Below are 27,972 nucleotides of genomic sequence, written 5' to 3'. Positions count from 1 at the left end.
GTGTTGTAAGGTGAATTTAAGTACTTAGATTGAAAAGAATGCTAAAAGCATGGATTTGATGCTCAAAGAACACCAAGGCAGAAGAACGAATCTTTGGAGACCAAAATTGAAGATTTCAATGCCCCAAGATCCAAGAAAACCAAGTGAAAAAGGAAGTCGAAAGAACAAAGTGTTGAAATTCACTTCATTATCTGAGTCATTAATCACAGTTTAATGACATCAAAGCCATTGTTCAATGACATCGAACACAGATCAATGACATCAAATTTTTACATGAAAAGCAAGTTGGTCGCTGGACATATTGGATGTAATTCTTGATGAACCGAAGTCATGTTCGACTCGAAGAAATGATCGATGACATCGAAGTCTATTCGATGTCATCAAATTTATGAAAGAATTTGAAGCAACTCGCTGGACTGTTTTGGACACTTTTCGATTACTCGAAGACTGATCGATGACATCGAAGTCCTATTCGATGACATAGAAGAAAGGTTCGATGACACAAGAACTTACGCAGTGTGTAAAGGCGCGACTTCTGGAATACGACTTACGTTCGATGACATTGAAGGTTGTTCGATGTCATCGAACGCATTACGCAGAGTTACGCAGACTACATAAATTGAGGTGGTTTTGAGATCTTATGTAGACTAGGCTATAAATATGGGTTTCCTACAGACTTTTTGAGATATATAGGGTGTGGAGGAGCAGAGCAAAGGGGTGGAGCCATCATACAAGTGTTTCTTCTTCCTTTCTTCCTAATTTTTAATGCTTTCTTTAAGGATTTTAGATCCAATCACGTCTATAGTTGACTAAACCTCTTAGCTAGGGTTAAGGGGTGAAGCTTGTAGCATATTGAGATGTTTTTCTTGTATTGATTCTTATTCTTGTTGAACATCTTTGATTATAATTTGATATTTGAGGAATACTTTTAGTTTTTAATGGTTTGTTGTGGCTCAATTACCATAGTTCTGCAATAGCTTTGAGTATCTTCTTTTCTTATTTTAAGATTGTGGGATTGGTAAATCCTGTTGTTAGCCATCGTCTCCAGGGCATGGTTTGGTGATGAAATCCCTTCTAATCCTCATAATTCTCCTTCATTGATAATTAGGTCAATGAAAGTTTAGATTTGATTTTATTGATATATCTTCCAATTGGATATGATAGGACTCCAATTCCAATTGTGTTCCTTGAATCAAATAAGGAAACATCCTGATAGCTATAAGTGAATCCTTGGCACCCTAGTTCCCACCTTTAAATTTATCAGTTTTAACTACTTTATTCACAATTACTCTTTCTACAATTTCAGATTTTGATTCACGTCTTCTTCTAATTCTACTTCTAGTTGCCTTCAGAAATGTACAAGTTCAGTCCCTGTCGATTTGACATCGGTCTTACCGAGATTATTACTATATCGCGACCCTACACTTGGAGTTGTGAATAAAGATGTCTTAACACCAAGATTAGCAACATCAGCAACAATTTTCATGGAACACCCATGAGATGACTTTTTGAAATCCATAAGGATTCCATAGGCAATCCAACCTTCCAGAGTGTTTGCAGGTTTTAACTCAGGGATAGGCTCTTCTAACGATATCTTCCAACAAGCTGACCTGATCAGGCTTTCGTCCCTTTAGTTTTGGGGGAGGAACCCATACCAGATGATCTACTGGGAGGCATTGATAAACCGGATGAAATTGGTGAGACCACCACCTTAACTAGCCATATGATGTACGAACCAAGTGATTGCAGCTGGGAATCATTAAGTTGGAGCCGATACGGCCAGCCAATAGTTGCTTCTAGATCATGGCCCAATTGTATGGATTGACACCATAACTTCTCATTCTTCGAGTTATGGTGCCACAGTCTTTGGGAATTGTTTGATCGAAGCCAAATTATCAGGCAAACCTGCTTGGATAGTTGGGCTCTCGCCAAAATTTTATCCCTTCCCTGACTGGAAGACTACAAGATCGGATTGAAATATAGAAGGCCTGCTCGCCTGATGTGAGTGACTTGTTATCCACCATATCTGTGTCTTCTGTGTAACAGGGTAAGAAGAATTGGAAAAAGTCAATGTTGTTAGTCACTAATATCTGATTAATCACCCAGTCATATGTCCTTTTGGTCATCACTCTCTTTTAAAAGAACCAAAGAGGAAGGCACGAGGGATTGACATGCGCTTTCTCTGGAGCATCGAAAGTCCAGGGGAAATAAACACCCAACCAGCCAGTAAGGTAATGCCAGGGGGCATATGTCGAGTATGCTCCAACAACGGGACTCCTTACATGAGTTGTAACTTCTTCAAGGCCCTTGTAGATAGAGGAAAGAACAGGAGGAGAAAGTGAATACTTATCGCCTTCTGCCATAGCTTCGGCAACTACAAACATTGTGGGTCGCATAGCATCAACCCATTTTGAGTTTGGAAGAACAATTATACTGAGCCAGTAGGCTAAGAATGCTACAAGTTCACCGAAAGTACTATATTCAAGGCGATCTCTCATCTTCTGACACAAGTTGATCAGATCTTTGGATTGACAATTTCAAAAGTTGTAAAAGAACAAGGGATATAATAAGAATGCAAGATGTGTATATACAAAAAGAAAAAATGATCAATTAGAAGTCTTAAAGGAAGTTTACCGAAGGCCCCAAGAAAAGTGAGCAATCCATTGAAGGAGAGAAATTTTATGTATGTCCGAAAATTTGGACATTTCCGTGAAAGGTTCAATAATTCTCTCTGTGATAGAGGCTTCTCAACCAGGAGCAGAGAAGTGTGCAAGTTCTTCATTCGTAGGCACGAATTAGTCAAAGAATTCTCCTGTCAGTCGAAGACCAGCCATTCTGTGGAGATCCCATAGTGTGACGCTAACTTCACCAACGAGGAGATGGAAAGAATTGGTGACTGGACACCGATAGTTGAGGAAGCCTTTGAGCACCATGGTGTCCTTGCAAAAATATTCTGATGTGACTTCTATAGCATCATGTAAGCTGATTTTTATCAAGGTCGTAACATGCTAAGTTAGAATCGCTTTCGCTCACTCCGAATAATGAGAACGAGAAGACAGGAAACCTCGAGTCCTGAATTCTTCGTTACCCCAAATAGAATCACAATCTCTGAATCGCTTCTGAATAGTCTCATAAAAGTGGGTCAGAAATAGATTATGAGGGTTGTGAGAGGGGATGAAGAATCTCATCGGATGGATATCACATATCCTTTGCTTCGATCCTCTAGCATATAAAGTTCGTTCTAAGATTTGCGGTTCCTTTTGCACCCAATTTGCAGTGAACATGAGTCTCTCTTTATTCATCTGATCAGAGGGCTCGTTGTTGATGATGGATTGATGACGATTAAGATTCAGAGGGATGATGACCATTTGTCCACTAAAGGGACTCTCAAATTTTATAATACCTTACTTGTATCGTATCATCTCCCAAGAATTTTGGAGCTTCTTCTTGTTGTGCTCCTTTATTTTCGCTTGGAATTCTTTAACCTTGTTACGTTGCTACTTGTTCTTCGATAAAGAAGGGGGTGGAGTGTCCTCCCTTGCAAGCAGTCTCTAGCTATCTGTTTGAAGGTGAGTTATTGATTTTAGCCATTCCTACTAGTTAATGTCATGACCTTGGCGAGGCAGTTTATCTATATCTCCTATTATGATCGCTCTCTGAATCGGAGAGGCTAGTGCGTCAATGCGATCCCTAAAGTCAAAAGTTGGGAGGACAGGTTCTTTAATGTAAGTCGGGTGCTTACTGGTGATCTTAAATCGCTTCTTCTTTAGTTGTTCTAGTTAAGGAGATGGAAAAGACTCAGGTACTTGGTAAAGAGATGGTGGATTTGACAATTCGGGATGAGAAGGTTAAGAAGTAGATTCTTCTATTAGATGATATGTTCTCTTGGTTTGAGCCATCTGAGATTGATTAGTATGAAAGACTTGGTCAAAGAATTCTTGAAGAGAAAGAAGAAAAAGTCCAAAGACTTAGAAATTTCAAAGATCATAAAAAAGTTCTCAGACTTAGGAAATTTTCTGCAGGGGGTTCTTATGCGCAAAACAAAATAGTTGTGTGGGGGCACGCAGGGAAGATCGGTTGCGTAGAAGCACACAGGCAAGATTGGTTGCACAGACGTTACGTGCAATGACAAATCGTTGTGCGGGGGATGTCTGATTTGCAAAGAACTTGGGCATGAGAGTGAGAATGAAGAAATAAAGTCAGGTCTTGTATTTATAGGAGGCCAGACCCAATTGACATTGTGCAGGACCCAATTGATGCTGCATGGGCCCGTGCAATGACAGGAAGATATGAATGAAAGAAGTGATTAATCCTATTTCTTTGTTCTATGGAAGGAGAACAAACAAAGGATTAAGGGGGCATCTGTTGGAGCATAAAAAATGAATGATGAATGATAAAATGAATAAGAATTATGAGGAAATCAAGTATAGAAAAAAGAGAAGAATGAAAAATCATAATTGCTGTTGCGCGAGACCGCGCAACGAACAATGGTTGTGCAGGTCCGCGCAACACTATGAAGGATAAGAACAATGGTTGCACACAGAAAAGTTCAGGTGTTGAGCAAAGTGGGTCTCATGGCACAGAATTCGAGGATCTACACGTGTGAAAGCCTATAAATACCCCACTCCCCCTCTTATTTAAACATCAACAAGAGATCAAAACTCTTTAGAAGAAGAAGACCTCTGAAGTATCCCGAACAGGTACTTTGAAGAAGAAAAGAAGGAAGAAAGGAGGAGAAATGGACAGAAGTCCATTGCGTCGGCCCACACAACAACATGTTTGTTGCATAGGAATGATACGTGGTGTGGATGTTCTTTCAAAATTCCTAACCACTATGACTTGTTCTCTGCAAGTTGTTCTTCAGAATCAACATTCTTACACAAGAAGCTTCCCTTCTAGATAAATTGAAGAAAAGAATAAAAGACATTTGAATCTGCATAAAATTTCTCTTGCTGATATGGATACATCACAAGCTGTAATGCTACTGGATTCAATATCTGAACTTATTTAATATTTGTACTTTGTATACTCTAATCTTAGAATTAAGGGATAATAGGATGTAAATGAATTTAGAGTAAATGAAATATATTTTTTGATGATTGTTCTCTCTATCTTTTCTTTGTTACTATTGATTAAGATAATCCCCAAATCAAATACCTTCGTTTCTTGTCTAAACACAATTTGAATTGAATTGTCGCATTCAAAGACCATTCAGGAATCGCAAAGTGGGGTCAAAGTCGTTGATCCTGAATTTTTTCAACATCTCTTGTTACCATGAAAACCTTAATAACTCCCTCATCAGAGATTGGATTTGGATGATTTTTAGCTCGTTGGAAAGATAACTTGACAAGCTTTCCAACGAGATAAGAATTGCCTAATTCGGAGACCGTTCGACATTCCAAAACCGTGCTAGAATCTCTATCATTTTTTAATCTTGATCGTTAATCTATCAAAATCGCATGATCCAATGCAAACTCTCATAACTCCCTTGTTACATGTCGGATGGAGTCGATCTCCGCGTCATAAGAAAGGTAATTCATTGCTCTTTCAATCCTGACTGGAATCATCGTATTCAGAGGCCATTCAAGGATCCAAATGTGGGGTTAAATTTGTCGTTCCTGAATTTCTCCAACATCTCCTATTACCATGAAAACCTTCATAACTCCCCTTATCAGAGGTTGGATTTAGACGATTTTTAGTTTGTTGGAAAGGTAACTTGACAAGCTTTTTAATGAGATAAGAATTGCCTGATTCGGAGACCGTTCGACATATTAAAACCATGGTAAAAGTCTCCAATCGTCAGTTTTAATCTCAATCATTAATCCTTTGAAATCGCAAAATACCATGAAAAAGCTCATAACTCCCTTGTTACAGGTTGGGTTGGGTTGATCTTAGGGTCATTAGAAAGGTAATTTAGTGCTCTTTCAATCTTGACTAGAATCATCGCATTCAAAGACTATTCAGAAATCTAAAAGTGGGGTTAAAGTCGTCTGCCTTGAATTTTTCCGACATCTCCTATTCCCCACGGAAACCCTCATAACTCCCTCACCAGAGGTTGGATTTGAATGATTTTTAGTTTGTTAGAAAGGTAACTTGCCAAGATTTCCAACAAGACAAGAATAACATGATTCAGAGACTGTTCGACATCCCAAAAGCATGTAAGAAGTCTTAAATCGTCATTTTTCAAACTCGATCATTAATCTTTCAAAATTGCATGATGCAACGAAAATGCTTATAATTCCCTCGTTAGATGTTGAATTGGGTTAATTTTAGGGTCATTGGAAAGATAATTCAGTGCTCTTTCAATCTTTCTATGAATCATCGCATTCAGAAACCATTCAGACATCTATAAATGGGGTCAAAGTCATTAGCCTTGAATTTTTCTAACATATCTTATTCCCACGGAAAACCCCATAAATCCCTCATCAGAGGTCAGATATGGACGATTTTTATCTCGTTAGGAAAGTAACTTGAAAAGCTTCCCTCATCAGAGGTCGCATTTAGAGGTTTTTAGCTCATTGAAAAGTTAACTTAACAAGATTTTCAAAGAGACATGAATCCCTTGATTCGGAGACCGTTAAACATCTTAAAAGTACGTTAGAACTCTCTGATCATCATTTTTCAATCTCAAATCTTATTCTTTAGAAATGCATGATCCAACAAAAATGATCATAGCTCCCTCATTACATGTCGGAATGGCTCGATTTTAGTGTCATTTGAAAGGTTATTCAATGGTCTTTCAATCCTGACTAGAATCGTCACATTCAGAGACCATTCGAGCATCCAAAATTGGCCTCAAAGTCGTCGGTCCTGAATTTTTCTAACATCTCCCATTCCCATGAAATCCCTCAAAACTCCCTCATCTGAGGTCGAATTTGGACTCTCTTTTTTAGCTTGTTAAAAATGTAACTTGACAAGTTTGAAAGTACCCTTGTTTGTTAATGTATGTGAATATTGAGTTCCTGTGTCAAGTGAGCCCCATATGAAGACTACAAGACCAAAGACTCTCCAAGTTGAAGAAGTTGAGTGTACTTTACAAGTATATTAAGCCTCTTCCCAACCAAACCCTATCTGGTAAAAGACCCACTTAAAATAAATCTAAACTTGCCCAAAGCCATATTTGTAAAATCCTTGGTAAGCTTAAATTAGAGTTTGTTTAAAGCACATAGAGATAAAAGCAAATAGGAAAATTTCATGTTCTGTTGATTACAATCGAAGTGCAATCAAGTAGCTTCGATGGCATCAAACACTTATTCAATGGCATCGAAACAGAGGCTTGTTAGTTGAATAACCAAACTGACAAAATCTGGGATAAGTTTGATGGAATCAAAGGCAGTTTGATGCAATCGAAACTTAAGTTTAGATGGCATTGAATACACTTTGATGACATCGATATAAGGCCAAATATCTCCAGCAAGCTTTGAAAAATTCGTATACTCGATACAATTGAACCCCTTTTGATGGCATCGAAGTAAGTTACCGATGGCATCGAACACAATTTGATAACATAAAAAATGGGACCAGTTTGTCCAGCAAGCTTTCAAGGAAAATCATATATTCTCAATGGCATTGAAAGTCACTCGATGACATCGAAATTCATATTTTGATGGCATCAAAAGGCTGTTCGATATCATCGAAATTTAGTTCAATCTGTCCAGTAACCAAAGTGATTTTTTCAAGGAAAATCTCGATTGTATCGAGCCATCTCTCGATGACATCGAAGGACCCTTCGATGGCATCAAAGGATGTTCGATGGCATCAGACAGAATATGTTCTACACTTATTTCAAAACCTTAGTGCAAGAAGTCGATGCAATCGGAGAAGGTTCAATGACATTGAAGGAAACTTCGATGGCATCGAAGACACTTCTATGGCATCAACAACGACAAATTCTACCCATTTTTTACCATTGGGGATTTGACTTTATATAAACACTTGGGTTGCTTTGTAGCTTTTTGAGCGAGTATTGGAAAGAGCTTTGAGAGAGGTATTACCTGAGTTATTATCCTTCCTCTCAAGCCATCTTTTCCATAGGAGTTCATCATTCAATCCATGGTTTAAAGGCATTTATTGGTATATTCAAAGCTTGAATTGAAGAATGAGCGCTGGCCTTCATTGATTATCCAGTAGTACTCTTTAATGAAAAATCATTGTGCTGGAATCTTTGAATGCTTAGCTTCTGGGAATCTTCTCTAACTCTTAAAGACTCATCATTAATTAGAGAAGATCAAACCAAACCCTAACCCAACAACCTCATACCTCAATTGGAGCATCTGGAAGTTGTTATGGTTCAAGGGAGCTGAAGACACTTCATCAGCAAGAAGATCATCATCAGCATGTGTTAAACGGGGTTCACTCACTTACAAGTAATTAATAGAGTCCATCGAGTTCAAAGCCTTTTTCTTACGTAGGATTGAGATTCAGAGTTTAGTTCTCAAACTCGCTAAGACCTTTCACGGGCCTCCTATGGGAGAATATGACAGTCCTTGTGTAGGACCTACTGCCTATGGGCGAAGTTCATTGCCCTTTCAATCCTGACTGGAATCGTCGCATTCATTGAGAATTAGGTTAATGAAAGTTCAGATTTGGTATTATTGATGTATTTTCCAATTGGATATGATAGGACTCCAATTCTAATTATGTTACTTGAATCAAGCAAGAGGGCTCCTTGATCACTACAAGCGGATCCCTGGCACCCTAGTTCCCATCTTTAAATTCTTAGTTTAATTACATAATTCACAATTACTCTCTCAACCACTTCAAAATTAGTTTTACATCTTCTTCTAGTTCTACTTCTAGTTAATTTAAAAAACGCACAAGATCAATCCATGTGGATTCGACCTCGGTCTTACCGAGATTATTACTACATCGTGACCCTAAACTTGGGGTTGTGAACAGTATTCCTTAAATATCAAATTAGAATCTATGGAGTTCAATATAAACATGAATCAAAGCAATAGAAACATCTCATCATGCTACAAGCTTCACCTCTTAAACCTAGCTAAGAGGTTTACCCAACCATAGACATGATTGGACCAAAGTCTTTTAAGGAAAATATGAAAACAACTAAGGAAGAAGAAAAAAAACTCTTGGCGACGACTTCTCCACCATTTTGCTCCACTCCTTAAACCCTCGAAGATACCTAGGAACATCCTAAGGAGTCCTATTTATAGTTGTGAAACTCCAAATTTTGCACTTAGTTAGAAAACTCTAGAAACAGCCTCAAATTTACGCAGTTTGCTAAAATAGACTTCACTCTACGCAGTTTGCCAAAATAGACTTTACTCTGCTCAATTTCATAAAATGACCCAGAGTTTTAAAATATGCTTTTCGAGACGATTTCAGGATTCATTTTCTTCACTTCAAATCTTTGATTCTTTTCATTCCTTAGTTTTCTTAGATCTTTGGCATGTGAATTCTTCAATCTTAGTCTCCTAAGATTCATCCCTTGCCTTGGTGATTCTTGAGCATCAAATCCATGCTTTTACCATCCTTTTTAATCCAAGATCTTAAATTCACCTTGCAATACAAACATGAGTAAAATAGAACATTAAGCATTATCATGTTCATAAAACCAAGTTATAAATGGAGGATAATATGCAATATTTAACCCTTCTTTGTCCTTTGTTCATAAAGAAAGGTCAAATATTGCATATTATCACCCATTTATAACTTGAATATTATTATGTTCATTAAGCATTATCATGTTCATAAAACCAACTTATAAATGGAGGAATATGTAATATTCCTCGAACAAAGGACACTTCTTTGTCCTTTGTTCAAGGAATCAAACGAGCTTCGATGTCATCGAAGTTCAAATTTCGATGACATCGAGCAAGGTTCAATAACATCGAATTTGGACACGTCTGTGTTCGGCAAGCTTGAAGGGAAAATCAAATGGAAATGTTCGAGGGATTGAGATATACTCGATATCATCGAAATTCAAACTTTGATGATATCGAGGGAGCCTCGATGACATCAAAAAAGGACAAAGAAGTGTCCAGCGAGCTTTTAAGGAATATTTTCTGAAAAGATCAAGGAATTGAATTGGGATTCTCTTCATTCCTCAGAACATTAAGCATTATCATGTTCATAAAATCAAGTTATAAATGGGGGATAATATGCAATATTTGACCCTCAACAAATACTTACAGTTTTTAATGGTTTATTGTGACTCAAATTACAGTAGATCTGCAATAGCATTGAGTATCTTCTTTTCCTGATTTGAGATTGTAAAATTGGTAAGTCATGTTGTTCACCATTTTCCCTTGGGCATGGTAGGGTGATGAAATCCTTCCTAATCTTCACAATTCTCCTACTTTGAGATTATGGGATTGGTAAATCCTGTTATTTGCCATTGCCTCTTGGGCATGGTTTGGTGATGGAATCCCTGCCAATTATCATAGTTCTCCTTCATTGAGAATTAGGTCAATGGAAGTTCAGATTTAGTTTTATTAATATATTTCCAATTGGATAGGATAGGACTCCAATTATAATTGTGTTACTTGAATTAAGTAAGAAAGCTCCCTAATCACTACAAGTGGATCCTTGGCACCCTAGTTCCCACCTTTAAATTCTTAGCTTTAATTACTTAATTCACAATTACTTTCTCAATCACTTCAGAATTAGTTTTACATATTCTTCTAATTAATTTTAGAAATGCACAAGATCAGTCCTTGTGGATTTGACCTCGGTCTTACTGAGATTATTACTACATCACGACCCTACACTTGGGGTTGTGAACATATATATCGGTATATTTGTAATGCATGATTTTGTCTATGTTGTGTTGATTCATGATATGATTAATTTTTGTACACTACATGTTTGATGCATTGTAACTATTGTATTTTTCACTATCCTATCTTTTGAGTGTGAATAGCTTTATATTAATCCTGATTACTTTTTTCTAGATTGGTAGAATTAATTTTTAAGTAGGATTAAAGTTTTAAAAAGTCATATTCACCCCCCCACCCCCAGGACACTTGGGCATAATTCCATACTTCACTAATAACAGTTTGCTGCAATTTCAATTGGTATTAGAGAGGGTTCCTCTTGAAGGGTTTAACAACCTAGAGGGAGATCCTAACTGAAGTTGGAAATATGACCAAGGGAGAGGGAACATCAGTCTCGCATCCACCTAGCTTTGATGGTTCAAACTATGTATATTGGAAAGTTAGGATGAACATATTTTTACAATCCTTTGTCCATGATGTTTGGGGCATTATTGAACTAGATATGTGCCACCAATGGAACAAGTGGTACTTGATAATGTCACTACCATCTCTAGACTAAAACTAAAGGCATTTTGGACTAACTATGAGAAATAAAGGAAAACATGTGATGCCATGGCAATGAACGCTATTTACAGTGCTGTTTCACAAGAAGAATTTAAGCAAATTTGTATGTGTGGAACTTCAAAAGAAGCATGGGATTTATTGAAATCTACCCACGAAGGAACAAGCACGGTAAAGCGCTCAAAGCTACAGCTCTTGACAATCCAATTTGAAAATATTAAAATGGACAAACATGAGATGTTCATGGAGTTTCACAAAACTGAATGACATATGTAACTCCATGTGGGGACTTGGAGAGAGGGTTCTGGTACCTAAAATCTGTAGGAAAATCTTGAGATCCCTACCGGAACGCCATAACTCCAAAGTCACAACCATAGAAGAGTGTAGAGACATTGATGAAATGAAAGTAGAGGAAGTAGTGGGTTTCCTACAAACCTTTGAGTTACACTTTAAAACTCACACAAAAGTTAAACATATTGTCCTCAAAACCTCTAAAAACAAAGTTAAATCAGAAGAGGACAATGAAGAAGAAAATATAGATGAGGAGGTAGCCCTTTTGGCCAAGCGAGTCAAAAAATTCTTCAACAAGAACCGCAAAAGAACATACGACAATAAGGGGAAACAATCAGACTATAAGCGCCAGATAGGCGAATCATTCAGAAAGTCCAAAGAGCCCCAATGTTACAATTGTCGAAAATATAGCCATCTATCTACCGAATGTCCCACAAAGAAATTAAAGGGAAAGGCTATGGCAACCACATGGGACAATACCGAAGACTCCAAATAAAAAACAAGTGAGTCTGAAAGTGATGGGGACCAAAAATCATTGAAAATTCTTATGGCCTCCACCACTACAATAATCTCGAATCTAGGAGACAATGAGGAGATTATCAATAAACTGAAAAAGCCTCCTCCTTAGATGAAGGAGAAAATGAAAGAGAAGAAGAAGAAGACAACATCCAACTGGCCTATGACTAGCATATACTCACATCATAAACACCCTTAAAAAACTTGGTTAGGCCAACACTAAAATTAAAAAACTAAATGAGGTCTTGGATGAGGAATTTGCTATCAATAACAAGCTAGCCGATGATAATGTTGATTTCTATACTAAAAAAACCATGCTTGGAAAAGAGGTAGCAAATGCTAAACTTAAGATTGAGAGTTTGGAGAAAAATATTAAACATCTAGAGACAAAATGAAAAACTGAAATATGAAAATACAAAAATAAAACTAGATATTGAGAAATCCAAACACACAACTAAACTTAGTTATAGATTCTCCCAATGTGATGAAAAAAGACTCTTAGGCTTGGGTAGAAACTCTAGGGATAGGAGAGGCTTAGGCAATAAAATAGGTAAATCCAACCGTTCTCTTGCACCTCCTATGACTAAGAAATAAGTTTCTTTAGGCAGCAACACAAAAGCTACTCCTATCTGCCATTCATGTGGAGACATGAAACATTACAATTTTGAATGTCTATTGTTTAGACAGCCCCACTCCACTTCTGAGTTGAGCAATATAGGTAAATTCAGAGCAACCAAAAAAATGGTGCAAAAACCAAAGAGTCCTCCAATGAAAATACCGAATGTGAGGAAGAAATATCCCACTCCTCCTAAAATGATAAAAAGAATGGAGGCATTGTTGAAACAAGTAGCTTAACTAAATCAAAAGACCAAAGAATTGGTGAACCAAGGGAATCTGGATCAGTTGCCCAATAAATCCAAAGCACCTATGAATAACCAACCTCAATGAGAAAAAAAGAAGAAGAAAACATCATCTCTAAAGAGGATGGTCACCAAATGGGGGTAAAAAGTAAAAACAACTGCCTTGTGATTCATATCATACTTAAAGCGAGCAGTAGTTCGAAATGGTATCTTGATAGTGGTTGCTCCAGGCATATGACTGGTGACCAGACCCATTTTTATGATTACACTGAATTTGATGATGGGTCGGTTACATTCGGAGATGGGACCACCACTAAGATTATTGGATGAGGGACAATAGTTGGGCTTGGATTGCCCAAGATTGAAGATGTTCTTTGTGTTGAGAGACTGAAATACAATCTTTTGAGTATTTTCCAAATTTGTGACAAAGAACACTTAGTCAGTTTCTCAAGGACATATGCGAGATCTCGGACCACATATGTAAATTAATTATGAAAGGTCTCCACACAAGTGACAACTGTTATGTGATTGAAAGCAACGGAGAAAATGTGTCGTCCACTAGATGTCACATGACTTGAAATAATGAGTCTAAATTGTGGCACCAAAGACTCGGGCATGTACACTACCGAAACCTATCTCCACTTAACTTAAAAAATTTGGTAAGGGGACTTCCTAAGACTGGGAAGAAGCAGAAAGTAGTGTGTGGTGATTGTCTTAAAGGAAAACATATAAAAGTTGTACATAAAATGACAAGCACTGTAGCAACTTCAAAACCTCTGGATTTATTGCACATGGATCTAGTAGGGCCCACCATAATTGAGAGCCATGGAGGCAAGATATATTTTCTAGTAGTGGTGGATGATTAATCCAGATTCACTTGGGTCGCTTTTCTTTGAGAAAAATATGATGCATTTGAAGAATTTAAGAAACTTGCGAAGCGGCTCCAAACTGAAAAAGGATATATCATTGACAAAATACGAAGTGATCATGGATGAGAGTTTGAGAATGACCGATTTCAAAGGTATTGTGATGAAAATGGAATGCAGCATGAATTCTCAGCTCTAAAAAACTCGACAGCAGAACGGAGTAGTGGAAAGGAACAATAGGGTGTAGCAAGAGATAGGCTCGGTAATGCTTAATAGTAAAAATATGCTAAAAAGTTTCTGCGCCGAGGCCATCAACACCACCTGCTATATAATTAATCGTGTATATCTTAGAGCAGGTCTAAACAAAACTCCGTATGAACTATGGAATGAAAAATAATCTAATGTAAAATATTTCCGTGTCTTTGGTAGCAAATGTTATATTCTTAGAGACCAGGAACATCTAGGTAAATTCAATTCTAAAAGCGGCGATGGCATCTTCTTGGGATTTTCATTAAATAGTCATGCTTATAGAGTCTACAATTTGAGGACTCTTAAAATTCAAGAAATAGTCAATGTGATTGTTGATGATTAACCACATGAAAAAAATGGTCGTACCATTGATGTGAGGATGATGTGTAACCATGCATTATAGGTAAATCAGATAACAAATCCACTTCTCCATATGAGTCTTAACCACTCGGTAACATACATGTTATTAAGAATCATCCCCTCAATTAAATCATTGGAGATCCTAAAGATGGTGTGAAAACTCGATGACAACTTGAGGCTACATTTAATCATCTCTGCTTCACCTCTAAAATTAAGCCATAAAATGTTGCAGAAGCGCTCAAAGATGAATATTGGATTATGTTGAGTGTCAAATATTGCATATTGTCCCCTATCTATATCTTGGTTTTATGAACATAATAATGCTTAATGGTATATTTTATACATGTTTGTGTTGCAAGGTGAATCTGAGATCTTGGATTGAAAAGAATGTTAAAAGCAAGGATTTGATGCTCTCGTATCACTAAGGCAAAGGATGGATCTTAAAAGACTAAGATTGAAGAATTCACATGATAAAGATCCAAGGAAACCAAGTGAGGAATGAAGAGAATCGAATATTGGAAGTGAAGAAAAGGAATATGCAAGGAAATTTGACTAGCCCGAGTTCTGGTTTGACTAGCCCGAGTTCTGGTTCGACTAGCCCAAGAAACTTCGACTCGAACTCTAGCGACATTGTCTTTTTAATTCGCGTGAATCTTGACTAATCAAAGATGATTCTCGACCAGTTGAAGGTTACGCAGATTTTGCGTGGACTGCGTAAATTTGAGGCGATTTCCAGACTTTTCCAACTCGGTGCGAAAGTTGTTCCCCAACTATAAATAGGAGCTCCTAGGATGCTCCAAAGCATCTTCTAGGGTCTAAGGAGTAGAGCAAAAGGGTGGAGAGATGTCGCCAAGAGTTTTCTTCTTCTTCCTTAGTTTGTTTTTATGCTTTCCTTAAGAGATTTTTGTTTATTCATGTCTATGGTTGACTAAACCTCTTAGCTAGGGCTAAGAGGTGAAGCTTGCAGCGTGATTAGGATGTTTAATTTACTTTAATTTATGTTTATATTGAATTTCATTGATATGTAGTTTGATTTTAAAGAATATTTTTAGTTTTCTATAGTTTGTTGTGACTCAAATTAAAATAGACGCTTTGATAGCTTTGAATATCTTCTTTTCTTATTTGAGATTGTGGGATTGGTAAATCCTATTGTTTGTCATAGTCTCCTGGGCATAGTTGAGTAACAGTGTCACACCCCAAACTTGGAAACTGGGCTCATAGAACTCCCGATCATCGTATCTGGTGCTGACAGCCTCCTTAGTACCCCATTCTTGACTCCCAGCGTCTATACGCCAAATTTCAATCATGGGATCCTACAATGAGGATTTTTCAACGTACATTTATCTCGTAAGAAGCATAACCACAAGTTTACCCAAATCACAAAGGAAACATCATCATCACATATTCACAAATGTAAACAATTGAATACAATGCTGAAAGGGAAACACATATATCGAAAATCAAAGCTCCATAAGATAGCCGCACGCTCCAAGCTCAACGCTGTTGTGACCTAATGCCACTTGCATGCATCTATCGTGTATGAGCTTATAGAAAGCTTAGAGGATGGTGTAAGTGTGTGTGCGGATAAGTGTCAAGTATGCAATATTAGAGAAATGCGGAAACATATCGGTAAGTCCATATATATCATCAGCCTTATCCAGGCTATGAGATGCAAAAACATAGTAAGCCAACAACATATATTGAGGAAACAATGTAGATAAGTTATGCAATGCGGCGACATAGTAAGCCAAATATCATATACTCAGGAAATCCTGACGAGTCCACGAATATCGTCAACTTCATCTAGGCCATATAAATGCAGAAACATAGCAACTCAAAATGTCATATGCCGCGGATGTAATGCAATATGCAGATCCTGGCAAGCCCATAATACCATCAACCTTATTCAGGCTATGCAATATAGAAGCATAGTAAACCAAATGTTATGCGCTGAGGATGCAATGCAATATGCGGTACGAATGGAATGACCAAGCTGGAGTGTGAAGTCAGGATGATAGTATGTAGTATCGCAGGTTATACGGTCTATCACAATGGACTTCTATCCAAACCAGTCCCACACATAAATTTGGATAGCCAGACTCAATGTGGTAAACTCCTAATCTCAGGTTAGTCGAGCACCCCAACCGAAATCTTAGCCATTGTGAAGGTACATATAGTAATTAGTTGCGCACCACCAGCCCGATTGAATAGTGAATGAATAAATGAATGAATGAGTAAAATGATGAGTATGCAACTCCTACTCAATAAGTCCACATATCAGTATGTACATCTCTGGGATCATCACTGGGGTCTAGTACACTCCACATTGACTGCCTCCTCCTTAGCCGCATAGCCCAGTGAGTGGAAGAGACCACATTATCCACCTGCCAACAGTATACCAATGCCTACCCAGCTTGTCGATAACGGACCCATTTTTAAGCTGGTCAAACTCAGCCTAGCTTATAGCCCCCTTACTCGAGCGGATAAGGCTACACCCCCTTCCAACCGACCACAACACATTGGGAGATGCGGCCTACTGGTATTCGGCACTCGGGCGCTCATGTATCCACTCGGTCTAGATGTTGGAGTGTGTCCTGGCCACGGAGGTTTAAGGACTTTCACCCAAGGACATATATAGCACCCCATGTAGAAAAGATTTTCAGTGTCCCATCTGGCCACCAACGATATACCTATGGAGGCCACGGCCCTGATGTCACTAAGGCATACGGTGGTCATATCACAAAATGCGAGATGCATGAGTTATACCATTCAGTCATGCATCAAACCTGCGTGTACCGCACGCTCATGTGGGGTAACTCCGTCTCTCAGTAAGTCCCATAATAATCCGCCTAATGGCATGTGCTATGATCAATCACTCTTCATATCAAGCATATATATGATGCGCATGGGCATGGATCGTGGAGCTATACTAAATATGTTATATGATGATGATGTACTCTCCTCATAACAAGGATGGGCCTAGACGGCCTACTTATATCAAGAATGGGCCTAACGAGGCCTAAAGGAAGGTCACAATGTGGACATTTAACCATCATTGCCCATCAATATGGACATTCAACCAACATTGTTCCTAAGGAGTGGCCCTCATAGGGCCAAACATATAGTAGGGCCCATGGCCTCACATAAGGGTCTCACATACAATCATAATGGGCCTCATCACATTAAGTGGGCCGCATCATATGGGCCTCATATACATCAAGTGGGCCGCATTGCATGGGCTTCATATACAACATGTCAGGCCTCACTCTCAGGCCATATATACATCACATCGGGCCTCATCAGATGGGCCACAAATACATCACAATGGGCCTCGCTAAATGGGCCACAAATACATCATAATGGGCCACAACCCATGGGCCTCAAGTACATCACAATGGGCCACAACCCATGGGCCTCAAACACATCACAATGGGCCGTGATCCATGAGCCTCAAATACATCACAATGGGCCACAAGCCATGGGTCGTGAATACATTACAATGGGCCACGATCCATGAGCCTCAAATACATCACAATGGGCCACAACCCATGGGCCACGAATACATTACAATGGGCCTCACCAAATGGGTCGCAAATGTATCACATTGGGCCTCATCAAATGCCTCATATACATCACATGTGGGTCCCATCTACCGGATGGCACTGATACAACACATGCATCATGGTGCAGCAACACCGTCCCAATGCTTGGACGGTGTGGATGCATACATTATATGGGGTCCACGTCCCGGGATGGACGAAACACAAACATCATGTGGGTTCCACCATCCTCTGCTGGATGACGGACAACACATACATCAACAGGGCCCTACCATCCATTTGGACGGTGCAGATACAACAATACATCAAGGTGCGTCCCACAGCACCATCCAGGGATGGACGGTATAGATACAAAATACATACATCTAGGTGGGCGCCATCATCTAGACCGCTGAACGGTGTAGATATACAATACATACATCGAGTGTGGGCCCCACATCCACGTGTGGACGATTTGGATATAAAGCTCATACATATCAGGGTGGGGTCCACGTCAGTGTGGACGGTGTGGATTACAACACATCCATCAATGTGAGGCCCCACGTCTGGGCAATGGACGGTGTGGGTGACGCACATACATCATGGGCTCCACCGTCCACTACTAGACGGTGTACATACGAAACACACATCGCGTGGGTCCCGTCCCTGTTGGATGGACGATAAGGATGAAACACATCCAGCAGCATCCCACCTAATTGGACGGCTGGATGAGACACATGCATGGTGGGTTTCCACTGCACGGACGGTGCAGATAAAACCCATATCTCACATGCACAAGAGAGAGATGGATGGTTAGGATGAAACACATATGTCACAGTGGGCCACACTGTCCTCAGCTAGATGGTGTGAAGGAAACACATACACCATGGTGGTCCCATGTGCTGGATACAGCACAGTAGGCCCCACCTGATATTTAAATCTACCTATATTATGGGTGGACGGTGTGGATCAAAACACACACATTAGCAGGTCCCACCGTCCTTGATGGACGGTGTGGATAAAACACTGACATGATGGTGGGGTCCACCATCAAATGGACGTTGTAGATATAATTCATACCACATGATGGGACCTACTGAATTTGCTAACGTTAATCCAGTAGCTATATTGTTGCTGGACAGTTGGATGTAACACACGCTGCATGGTGGGGCCCACAAAACTTACTAACGACAATACATCAGCTATTTAGCTGCTGTAAGGTACATTAGCTAATCCACTACCACCGCTTGGTGGGTCCCACATGTAGCCTGGAGCTGATATTTGTAGTTTTCCTTCATCCATGCCAGACCGGATGGACGGCTAGAATGGGCCCCAGCCATGGCAATGAGGTGGGCCCCGCTTGGGCAGCGGTGTGGCCCACAAAATGGACAGCGTGGATCATACATTAAGGTGGGCCATCATACACAAAAGGAGAGAGAGAGAGAGAAATAGTGTGATGGAGGGCTCCGCCACTAGGATTACAATACATACATCAAGATGGGTCCCAAATTGGATCCATACCATCAATCGGTAGGCCCCACTTGGCCCATCATCAAAACACAAATCAAAGCCTATAAAACACCCACCGATTCCGCTTCTTCTAGGCTCCTTGGGCTCCTTAGCTCCTAAGCTTTCCCTTTGATGGTGAAAGATGAAGATTTAGGATGAAGATGGGAGATTAGGGGGGGTAGGAAGTGGGCCACACCTAGCTTCTCCTCCCTTGGAATGCTTAGACGATTTCCTCTCCTTGGGTTGCTTGGGATGGAGTGAGAAAATGAGAGAGAGAGGAGTGGCGTGTAAGGGATATGACATGGGAAGGTATGGGTTGCCTTGACTTTTTGGTAAGAAAGGGATGGGATAGGTATGGGTGTTGTTGACTTGTGGGTGAGAAAGGCATGGGATAGGTATGGGTGTTGTTGACTTGTGGGTGAGAAAGGGAGGGGTGTGATGGGATGTGTACTTGAGTTGATTGATGTGAAAGGTGGTAGAGATTCTCTTGAAATTCGCAGCTCACGGTGTTTTCTCAAGATATACGCGAGCCCACAACTCTTGGCTTGGGTATCGCATCGGCCTGCGAGAAGCAGCGTTGGAACCGCGGCGACGGTGCGGTCGCTAGGGTACAAGTTTCGAGTCGAGTCGACATAGATTTACAGGATGCAACTTAGAGTCACGCATAAACACCGATTATATGTCGCGGGTCGCTGGAATTCAATGGCGAGGATCGCGAGAGTCTACGGAAGGTATGGACTAAGATACAGGCCTTATAGACGGAATCCCTTCCAAATCTTCACAATTCTCATCTCTTGAGACTGATTCAATGAAAGTTAAGAGACTTGATCATCTCTTCTTCCAATTAGATAAGATAGGACTCTAATTCCAGTTGTATCTCTTGAATCAAGTAAGGTAGCATCTTGATAGCTACAAGTGGATCCTTCGCACCTTAATTCCCACCTTTAAATTCACAAGTTTCCATCTACAATATTCACAATTACTCCCTTTATTCCAGATTTCTAATTTAGATCTTCTTCTAGCTCTAGTTCTAATTACTTTAAGAAACGTACAAGATTAGTCCATGTGGATTCGACCTCTGTCTCACCAAGATTATTACTACACCGCGACCCTGCACTTGGGGTTGTGAATAGATTGCAACAATGCAAGATGAGTTGCAACAATTTGCAAGAAATGAGTTGTGGTAGCTAGTTCTCAGGCCACTAAAAACAAATATCATCAGAACCAAATGGATCTTTAAGAATAAGTCCGATGAATCTGGGAATGTAGTGAGGAACAAGGCAAGACTTGTCGCGCAAGGTTATTCACAGATTAAGGGCATTGATTTTGATGAAACATTTGCCCCGGTAGCGCGTCTTGAGTCTATAAGAATACTAATGTCCATTGCATGTGCTTTGCAATTTAAATTGTTTCAAATAGATGTGAAGAGCACCTTCCCCAATGGTGTACTTGAGGAAGAAGTGTATGTTGAGCGACCTAAGGATTTCTTGATCCCAAATATCCTCAACACGTGTACAGATTGAGTAAAGCGTCATATGATCTTAAACAAGCACCCTGAGCGTGGTATAAGTGTTTAACGCAATTCTTGTTAACCACCATTTTTAATAGGGGGAGCATTGATAAAACGATGTTTACATAAAAGATCGGGAATGCCTTGCTAATCGCCTAGATTTATGTTGATGACAGTCTTTGGATCCACTTGTGAAGATGTTGTTCATGAGTTTGCTGAGTTAATGAAATCAGAATTTGAAATGAGCATGATTAGCGAGTTCAATTTCTTTCTAGGGTTACAAGTGAAAGAAAGGCGAAATGGAATTTTCGTATGCTAGTCCAAGTATGCTAAGGAATTGGTCAAAAGATTTGGACTTGAATCTAGTCGTACTCATTATACTCTCATGAGCACCACACTCAAACTTTCCAAAGATGCAAATTACAATAGTGTGAATCAACACTTGTACCTCAGCATGATAGGAAGCTTGCTATACTTAACCGTGAGCCGGCCGGACATTGTTTTTAGCGTAGGTGCATGCACTAGATTTCAAGCCGATCCTAAAGAATCACACTTAACCACAGTTAAAATGATCATAATATATGTGGCTAGGACTACCGATTTCGGCTTATAGTATTTGTTTGACACATCTACCATCATTGTCGAGTATTTAGATGCCGATTAGGCTGGTAATATTAATGATCGCAAATCAACTAGCAATGGTTGTTTTTACATTGGCAACTATCTTGTATCTTGGCATAGCAAGAATCAAAACTCGATATCTTTGTCTACTGCGAAGGCCGAATACATTTTAGCCGGTAGTTGTTGTCACAACATATTTGGATGAAGCAAATGTCGCTGGATTATGGCATTGAACAATCAACAATGACATTATTTTGCGATAACACAAGTGTCATTAACATCTCCAAAATTCAATCGAACATTTAAGAACAAAAAATATTGATGTTTGGCACCACTTTATATGTGAGCTTGTAGAGGAAAATATAATTATGTTGGATCATGTGCCTACCGAGCGACAATTTACTAACATATTCACGAAATCATTAGATGCCAATAGATTTGGAGATCTCCAAAAGTTTATTGGAGTAGGCGTGGTCTAATCTCGTTTGTGGCCCATTTGCTTTAAATGCTATATTTGAGGATTTTTGGCTTCATTATTCTTTTTGAATGTATGTGTTTTATTTTTGTTAATTTTTATGTTTTTGTAAATTTTAATTGTGTGTACAAAAATGCTAATTTATTGGTAAATATTAGCATACATCCCGTGCATGCTGAACTGGAAGACTGTTTCAATGGCATCAAACAGTTCTTAGATGACATCCTGATGGACGTAGGCCAGTGGGGCCCACTGGTGAGCAATCACTAGTGGGTGGGTCCCACATGTTTAGGCTTTCTCCGGCCTTTTCCATTCGATTGAGATTTCAAATTTAACTTTGAATTTGAAATATGATAAGAGATAGGGATTTGACCGGATAATATGGTTTCATCTTATCTCATCCGATCTCTCCCTCCTTTCTTATAAAAAGGGATGCGCTCTCTCTCGCATCAATAATATACGATAAACCGAGAGTATACAGAGAGATACAGTGAGCACTATAGTCTGTCCATTTTAGTTTGTCCTTGAGATGATCTGATCCATAGATCGCAATCCAGGGCCACTATATACCGTAGGATCAGAGGCCTGAATAGTTCTATCTGCTCCAGTAGTAGATAGGCGGGCCATTGAAGCACCATTCTTCTGCTTTATGAGGGTTCCAAACTTCGTGTAGACCATCAGATCTTGAGGGCTCACCTTCCGCGCTTCCCAACAGTAGTATCAGGGCTATTTAACGGCAGATCTCTGATTATATTCATCTAAAAAGGTAAGTAACCTATCCTTTCTTTTTGGATTGAAATCCATGTGTATGGTGGATTATATTTTGCAATATGTAAATCCAATTATGATGGACCAAGGTGATCATGTAGACCTTTATGATTTCATACACCTTATGTACATCAATAGTTGTTGTATTGAACTACACCTCTTAAATAAATGCATGCTCACCTACACACCTACGCACGTGCACACCTTTGCACACGTGTCATGGATGTCGAATCCGAACGATCCATAAGATGCGGAATCCCATGAAACCTCAGGGGGTGAATTTTCACCCTGATCTAAAATTATAGTGGGCCATAGCAAAAAGAAATTCAAATCAAGGGAAGAAACTATTTGAATTTTTTGGCCCACCAAAGTTTTGGTTCGAAGTAAAAATTGGTACCAGGGGATTTCATGAGATTCTGCTTCATGTGGACCGTTCAGATTTTCTAGATTCTTAAGAAGTGATGAGTTCTCAAAAAGGTTCGTATGTAGTATGTATGACCTGGTTCGCAGGTAAGCGTTCCGCCACTTAAATATAGCTGCAAGTGACGTCTCTCTCCATACTTGTATTGAGATGTCACACACTCTATAGCTGCTATGCAGATGTACACGTCTGTACACATGTTGACTACTGTGCAGATGTACACATTCTGCACACATGTTGGCTAATGTGCACATGTACATGTCAATACACATGTTGGCTGATGTGCGCATACACGCCTGTACACATTCTGCACACATGTTGGCTAATGTGCACATGTACATGTCAATACACATGTTGGCTGATGTGCGCATACACGCCTGTATACATGTTAGCTGCTGTGCAGATGTACACATTTTGCACACATGTTGGCTAATGTGCACATGTACATGTCAATACACATGTTGGCTGATGTGCGCATACACGCCTGTATACATGTTGGCTGCTGTGCAGATGTACACATTCTGCACACATGTTGGCTAATGTGCACATGTACATGTTTATACACCTGTTGGATGAGGCGCACATGTACACGTGTTGGTTATTCTGAAAGATAGCTTCTGATATATATATAAATATATATATATATATAGCTGCTATATGTATATAACATGTACACGTTGGTTGATGTCCTCATTCTGTACACGTGACAAGATAATGTACATAAGATGTTGTATTATAATTCATGCATGTACATCTCACCACACATACAATTATTGTTGTTGTATTCAACTACATCACGTGATAGATGCTAGACAGCTATTGTTGTTGCATTCAACTACAACACGTGACAGCTATTGTTATTGTATTCAACTACATACGTCACCAGTATCAGATGTACGTTGAATTGCCTGATGTGCACTTGAATGGGCTGATGAGCACACGTGTTTGCTAATGTACACACGTGTGTTATATATAGCTAAAGTACACGTGTTGTACATGTGTTGGCTATTTGTACACATGTGTACATATCAGCCACAAATGTTGGTTAAACACATATTGTTCTCTACAACATATCAGCCACACATGTGCGTACCACTCATTGGCAATCCGTATTGTACTATAACACATGTAGTAATATCCGGTCTGGTGCAAAGCATAGCATACATTAAGCTCCCTACTGCACTTGCATAAGGTACTGAGGACATAGCCAATTTCTCGGCTTCAGTCTGGGGACAAGATTTCCTGTCTAGCTTGGTAGCTTTATCCATAGGGGTTTCATCAACTTTTGAATTTTTCATCCTAAACCGCTCTAAGATCTTTTGTATATAGGTTGCTTGAGACAAACCTAAAAATTTCTTAGGACGATCCCTGATGATTTTTACCCCAAGAATAAAGTTGGCTTCACCGAGGTCTTTCATCTCAAAGTTCGAGAATAGCCAATCTTTAGTCGATATCAACAATTGCATGTCATTACCAGCTAACAGGATATCGTCTACATATAGAGATAGTATCAGAAAAGATCTTCCAGACCGTTTCATGTATACACAATGATCTTCTTCACTCATGGTGAATCCAAAAGTGGTGATGGCCAAGTGGAATCTCATGTACCACTGTCTTGAAGATTGCTTCAGCCTATAGAAAGATTTTAATAACTTGCAGACTTTCTTTGGATGCTTTTTGTCCACATAACCCATAGGCTGCTGCATGTATATCTCTTCATCCAAGTCACCATTTAAGAATGCGGTCTTTACATCCATCTGATATAACTCTAAGTTTAAACTTGCGACAATGGACAAGATCATGCGGATTAAAGAGAACTTTGCAATAGGTGAAAAGGTCTCTTCGTAATCAATGCCTTCTTATTGTGTAAAACCTTTAGCAACTAATCGTGCTTTATACTTGTCCACTGTACCATCTGCCTTTCTTTTGATCTTAAGTACCCATTTATTACCTATCGCTTTGCGATTGGAAGGCAAATTAACAAGTTCCCAGACTTTATTCTTCTCCATGGAAGCGATCTCTCCATCCATAGCATTTACCCAATCGGCCGAGTTAGAAGATAATAATGCATCCTGATATGAATCAGGTTCATCATCATCAACTGCAACGCAAGAGAATGTTTGCCCCTCAATATCGAAGTATCTTTGGGGAATCAATCCTCTTTCGCTTCGACGTAACTCAGGAACCTGCTGAAATGTCCTCCCACTGTCCTGGTGAACTATAGGAGCATCTTCATCTTGAGGAGCAGAACTCTCACTCTCCTGAGTACATAGGGTATTTCAAAAAGTTCTACTGGAACCTTTTGCTTCATTCAGCTTGGGTATCTATTTTCAACGAAGGTCACGTTTCAGGATTCTATCTCAATCCATCGTCCATGGTCCTCATAAACTAGAACGTATCCCTTTGAATGCATAGGGTACCTAATGAACACGCATTCAATAATTTTACTATCAAGTTTACCTCTATGTTGAGTAGGTAGCAAAACATATCCCAAAGATCCCCAAGGGTGTAGGTTGGCTAAAGGAGTCCTCCCAGACCACATCTCATATGGAGTCTTAGAAATGGATTTAGATGGGACTCTATTAAGGACGTAGACAGCTGTTAACAGTACGTCTCCCCAAAATATGGTAGAGAGATTGGCTTATGCCATCATCGATCTAACCATGTCCAATAGTGTCATATTCCTTCTCTCTGCAACACCGTTTTGTTGTGGAGTGTAAGCCATTGTGTACTGCCGAATAATTCCAACGTTTTCACAATATGATTTAAACGTTTTAAATGTATACTCGCCACCTCTATCAGATTGAAGAATTTTAATCTTTTTCTCAAGCTGATTTTCCACCTCAGCTTTATATTTAAGAAAACAATCAAAAGCCTCAGATTTGTGTGAGATGAGATATACATATCCATAGCGCGAGTAATCGTCAATGAAATTGACAAAGTATTGACATCCGTTTCTGGCATGTACATTAAAGGGTCCACAGATATCTGAATGGATTATCTCTTGTGTGCCCTTAGACCTAGCCACTTTGGGAAATGGTTTCTTCGATGTCTTCCCGGACACACGATGTCCACAAAATGGCAATCAACTTTGGATAAGGAGTCTAACAGACCAGAACGTACTAGTCTTGTCATACGATCCTTTCCGATGTGACCTAACCTCGCGTGCCATTTTTGAGATTCAGATACTACATTTTTATTCGACATAGTAGATAAAGCAAGAGGGGCATTATCACAATCTACGTCTAGAATAAATAAATCTGAAATTAAATTTTCCCATGCAAAGATGAGGTTATTCAGTCTCAAAGAAACTCTAGTCTCGGAAAATCGAATATCAAAACCATCAAATAATAACCTAGAAACAGAAATTAAATTCCGACGTATCCCCGGTGCAAAAAGAGTATCATGAAGGATTATTGTTTGCCCTATGTGCATACGGAGATGGAGAACACCAATCCCTAGTACGTCTTCAACAGCGTTATTGCCCATGTACAGCTTGTAACTTCCTTTGGCTACAGGCTGAAATTCCTCGAGTCCTTAACGACTTTGTGTCACGTGCTTTGTTGCGCCTGAATCCAAAATTCACTCATTAGATATAGTATCAACAGAAAGGATTTCAGAACAAACGCCTACATACAAAGTATCGTGTGACTGAGAAATTACCGTCTTTTTGTGGGCACACTGCCGAGCATAATGGCCAGAATTTTCACAGACAAAGCAGATTATTTTTGTCTTTTTCTGCTTTTTCTTTCCATTCCCCTTCTTGAGATTTGGAGGAGGTATTGTGGTCTTCTGTTCTTGATTATTCTTCTTTGCCTTCTTGCGAGCTTTGAACAATTTATTATTAGCTTTTCGCTTATGGGTCTCTGCTACAAAGGCCTTGGCCGAACCTGGCTGATTGCATTCATTTCAACCTCACGTACCAAGTGGCCACAAAAGTCTCTGAACGTAGTGATAGAATCAGTATGGTTCATAATTCTTTTGATTTGGGCCAAGATTCAGACAAGGAACGGTGCATGGCTATAATCTTCTGATTTTCAGTCAATTTGCACTCAACATTCCTAAGGGCACCTATCATTTGCTCCATCTTACGAATATGATCTTTGATGGGGTAGCCAATAGGCATCCTGTACTCCTGAAATTCTAATTCTATTGCCCTAACTCTCGCATCTGACTTCTACGCGTAGGCATCTGTCAGTGCTTCCCAGATTCCCTTAGCGGTTTCATGTACTTCATACGTAGGTATGAGTTCTTTGTGCATAGTGCTAAGAAGGACATTACGGGCTAAACGATTTTGTTTTCGCCACTTATTATAGTGAGTCATCGCAACCCTATGCTCTTGTAAATTCCCGTTTTCAGCCAGGATGGGTTCCTCTTGAACTACATCGAGTGTGTGAAATATGTCGTCCTCGTCCAGAAGGCATCGCACCGCGCGGGACCAATCCTCGTAGTTGTTGCCGTCGAAATGTTGTCCTTTCAGCTGTTCAGCGATTAACGCTTTGATGGTCATCTCTACATTACATGAGTATCACTACTTAGCTAAGATCTAAAGTATTGACACTAATCATCAGCATTTCTACGTGTTATATAAATTTTCAAAGTATAAAAGCAGTTAACACATCTTAATGAGATCTGAAAGTCCACATACCCGAATGGACGGTGTAGAACAATCAAGTTCTCTAATTAAGAT

Source organism: Magnolia sinica, chromosome 18 (assembly GCF_029962835.1).
Source record: "Magnolia sinica isolate HGM2019 chromosome 18, MsV1, whole genome shotgun sequence".
Lineage (NCBI taxonomy): Eukaryota > Viridiplantae > Streptophyta > Magnoliopsida > Magnoliales > Magnoliaceae > Magnolia > Magnolia sinica.
This window is presented reverse-complemented; position numbering follows the sequence as displayed.